This window comes from Tinamus guttatus, unplaced genomic scaffold (genome assembly GCF_059628265.1).
Source record: "Tinamus guttatus ecotype Peru unplaced genomic scaffold, ASM5962826v1 Tinamus_guttatus_pri_ptg000215l, whole genome shotgun sequence".
In the NCBI taxonomy this organism is placed as follows: domain Eukaryota; kingdom Metazoa; phylum Chordata; class Aves; order Tinamiformes; family Tinamidae; genus Tinamus; species Tinamus guttatus.
In genome coordinates this window covers 1,293,897-1,298,775 of record NW_028288749.1, presented here as the reverse complement: position 1 = coordinate 1,298,775, position 4,879 = coordinate 1,293,897, and positions in this window count along the sequence as shown.

The following is a 4,879-nucleotide window of genomic DNA, read 5'->3' as shown; positions in this document are numbered from 1 at the left end:
TATAGATGAGTATTCTTATTTGTGCTGTAAAATTTGTGTTGTGTGTTTCTTGGTCTTCATTTCCACATTTCCCTACACAGGAGATAGCTTGTGTACATCTGGATCAGCCTGCAATGTAGGCAATCATGGCCTGGGAATGCTTTGCAGGATGGATGCTTCCTTAGCACTGCCACAAAATTTTGCGGATGCTTTTCCTGTGGCTTGTACCCTTCTTTTCTTCATCCAGCATAGTGTGATGAATCACTCCGAATGATGACTTGGAAATTAAGCAGCTAAATATTTGGGGGAATGTATTTTAAATCCAATAATACAGAATATAGATGTTCTGTAGATATTCGTGCCCATAATCACGGGCATTACTAGGCCAAGTAGTACCAGAGGACAGAAGTCCACAATATAGTTGCAAGCCCCCAAACTATTTGATAGTTACTGCTGAATAAAGGCCTGCAGGAGTGCCCATTCCCTGGGGCCATTCCCGTAGCATTCCATGTCCTCTACAGTTTCATATAAATTCCTCAGTAGTTGTCACAACTACTTTTTTTCTCCTTACAGGATATTTTTCTAACACAGAAGGTTACCAGCCCTGGCTGAAAGCAAGTGTTGGGGCAAACAGAGCTCTGAGCTTGGGCTCCCTGAACATCGTGCTGAAGAGCCCTCTGCTTGTGGACAGTCATTGCTGGGGCTGCGGTGGTGTCGAATGCCCAAAAAGAATCCAAAAATTCCCATTTCCAAACTCATTTGCTTGCCTGCAGGGCTCAAATCTCTCAGATCTGGGGGGCCAAGCATCACCCAAGCACAGCAAGAGCAAAGGAGTAGAGGATCTTCCTCCAGCTTCAGCAACAACCTGGCAATTTGTGTCTCCCTTGCACCACCATCACCAGAAGAAATCTGCATTTCCCCTTGAGTTGGGAAGGAGAAAAACAAACCATTTAGGAACAGCATGTGAATTGGCTGAGCTGTTAGGTCTCAAAAATGTTCTGTTTACAAAAACTGCCTTTCAGAACCTCATTACCCCAAATGAGCTCCACCTGCACTCTATTATCATAGCTTGTTTTGACCAAAAAAAAAAAAAAGAAAAGCTTAAGAATTTTCAATACCTTGCCTAGAATGAAGCCCGTGGAATTATAGGCAGCCACAGTGAATGTGCAAGTTTGAGTAAAAGTTTAGCTTGGCAGATAAATCAGACAATTGAGAATATTAAAAAAAACACACATAAAGTATTGTATCGTTTCAAGCAATAGGGTCAGAGGCATGTTTGCTGTCTGAGTGTCTTCTGACCTTGTTCATCTCTCAGGCTATATAGACTTTTCTAAGTAAGTCGAATGCATTATTCAGGATTTTTTTTTTTTTTTTTTTGCCAGGAAGCAAAAACGCTTTCTGTGCTCTGCTTCATGAGGAACTGCTGCCTTTCCCCTGACTCCATGAATAAAGAAAAGAGCCGTGAACATGGACACAATAGATAAGTGCAGCATCACCAGAGGGAAAATACGACTCCCAGTGCAAGAAACTCATCGTTATCCTGGAAATTGAGGAGAATAGAAGGCTGATATTTTGAATTTCAGCAGATACATTATCAACAAAAATCATCAGCTTCGCTCTCTTCCCACTTCATTTTTTAAAGCGCTTGTAGAGATGTTCAAGATACTGCTGTGAGAGGCTGAAACCCTTTTCATTACCCCTTGCCCTCTGACTCCATGTTTTCCAGGCAGCTTTTTTTCCAACCAATTGCCCAAACCCCAGTGCCTATTTTAACATACTAGCTGGGGAATATTCTTGTTTTCCAAATTTCTACTGCTCTCGTATGCCTGGAAAGTCTCTCCTTTCACTAGACCTTGCTAACCACAGTGATTTAATCCCATTAATTCATGCCTGTTTGCAAATAGGTCTAATTGCTATCATGAATATAAAGTCAATGGCAGTGATTATGAGAGCAGCAACTATGTACTGCAGGACTTTTAGTATTGCTTCTTCCAGAGATTTTTTCAGTGCCTTGTCACGCTTTCTGTGATATTTTTGAGAAACGCCATGGGATATTTTTGTCTTCCACTTAAACCATCAGAGTGGATTTCAGTTTCATATCCCATGTTGAGATCATTCGCTTTGTACAACATCCCGTATAACCTTTCCAACTGCACATGAAGCACTCTAACTGAAAAAGAAAAAAAATAAAATAAAAAAGAGATATCTGGTTTTTTGTGCAGCATTTAGAAGAAACCAAGACCTCTTGGTGGGCAAAGGCAAAAGTAAGCACATAGCAGGCCATCAATCTGCTAACACAGAGGGCCCATGAGACCCATGCCTCTCTTCTACTCGATCAAGACCATAGGTCTTGAGACATGATTTTGTATGGCTATCAGGCTAATAAATATTTTTTGACAGTTAATCATATGTAGACTCTTTCCAGGGTCTTTCCTTGTGCAAGTTTAGTCAGAAAGTGTGTTCCTATAAGACACTCCAGCCTTTGAAAAATGAACTTTTTCTGTCAGGCAGTGTCACCATGCTGACAAAGGCTTCACATACGGTTCACCTAACAATATAACAACACCTGAAGATTTTGTCTTAGTGCAGAAAAGAGACTTTTCCCTTTGAAGATGCCCAAGTACAGGCTATTGAGTCTACTAACTACCTTCATACTTATTAGGAAAAATATTTGAATTCTCTTCCTTAAATCTGGAGTCATTTTTTCAGCATCTTTTTGTGAGAAGAAATGGACTTTCTGTCCAAGCAAATGCAGTTCTCCTCATGCTTTTCTAACAAAATTTTTGCCCTAGTCTGTCTGAATCACTTATACTCCATATTCAGAAATTCATTAGAGCAGGTTAGCTTTAAACCTGCCAATCAATGCAAATGATATCAAATGATACGCGGTGGCTTATATATTTGGATTATTGCCACCGACAAATGAAAAAATATTCTATTTCAAAGCAGAGGTGACCCGCAGCATAGAATAATAGAAAAGGAGCCAAAGGGTTTATTAAATTTGACACCTAATCTATCCATCAGCTTATAAAAATAAGACTGTTCTACAGTAGTGGCCCAGAGCGTTAAGGAAGCACAGATGCCAGATGTAGTGTTCTGAGCTGCTGCTGTAAATATACTGTTTTAATATAAATGTCGAGACGCTAGTTCTTATTTATTTTTCCATGCGGCCATGTATTTATCATAGCCATGCTGAAAAACTGTTGCATTTAAGAATATGGAGTCTTATGTTCTGCCTGGGAAGATGACTAAAAATTACAATGAAAGGTACTTTGCCTAAAAACAAGAGGCCAGTGTGGTGTCATTAAGCCAATGATTTTAAAAATGGTGACATTAAAAAGATACAGCCTTGTTGGCGATGTCTTAGAATGGCAGCGGTGGTGGAAGTTGTGTCCATCTTGTCTCCACTCGTCGCTGTAGGGCTCGTATGTGTCATGTTTCATCAAACGTGCACTGAGAGTCGCTGGTCAACGGCAAGATGAAGGGGTTTATAAGCTAGGCATGAAGGTCATGTTGCAGTCTGAACATAGGTGGGTTTTTTTTTCAATACAAACGTAAAAATTGATATGTGTGCAGGGAGGGAGGCTTACCACGAGCAACTAACATCCTGAGATCTTTACTGGGAGGATTATGATGTCCACGATGAGGGTTTTTTTTCCCTTGGGGTCTGCTTTGGGATGCTCTCATATATTCTCTTTAATACAGTCTGGCTCCTTCCAAATGGTTCCTGCCTCAAGCTGCATGCTACCGCGCTCCAGCCTAAAACTGCACAAATGGTAATTCTTTATTCCTGGTGATCCCATAGGTTTGTCAGACCTTGATCGCATGTGGTGTTGACAGAGTCCCTTTGACACAGGTCAACTACAGGGTAGACAACAGCCAACTGAGCGGCAGACAGTTGTTCCAAACTCAAACCAGCTCACACCAAGGCCAGTGCAGGTAAGACCCAAGACCCTGAACTGTCAAGTTGACACAAAGCACGTAGACTTTTACTGGAATGATAAAACTCACATTGACTGGGCTCCAGTGCGTGTCTGTGTGTGTTTTTCAACATTTTAATTTGAGTAGCTCAAGTGGGCCAGATGCCCAGTTGGTACAATCCATGCACTGCTATCAGTCAATTAATCTCATATAATACCAGTGCGAGATTTTATCTGCTATATCCAGCTGAGATCAGGAAGAAGAATCTGACCATTTTTGCCATTTCAGAGGCTCTGTACTTTCGACTGTGGCTCTTTTACTTATTTTCCTTCTTCTAAGAGGCTAAACTTTATGAGCTGTTGAATGAGCAGGAAAAAAAAAGAGAGAAATTTCTAAACCTCTATTAATTTGTTGAGATAGATGAATATATAAAATAAATGCATTTAAGAACCCAAATTACAGATTTAGTGAGTTGATTGCTATGCTTTTCCCATAGTAATTTCTTCTTACATCTTTCCTGTGGCATGCATGCCCTACACATGGATTTTCATACCCTTTAGTAATTATTTGTATGACATTATTTTTTAAATCTAATGAAGTCTTCTATTACCTGAGCTCTTTCCAAATCTATTTATTTTCATGGGAAATACACACTCTCCATCAGCTTACAAACAAATTGGATTGTAAGATAAACAAATGGCTGCTTCTTCCATGGAGCAGTAGATACCAGAGATAGGACCTTAGGTGACTTTGTCCACTGTACTATCAGCAGAACTGCATTTCTGACAGCAGCAGGAGGCTTTTTTTTTCCAATGAAAGATTTAAATTCAGACATATGTTTTAGACTTGCTACTACGAAGAGGCCTCATTAATCTAAAGCAACTACCACGAAAGCAAAGTTGAGGAGATACGTACTGTATGAATAAAGGATATAACTGTGATGCCTGGATCAAAGACTCTGATCTCATATTTCTAGTAT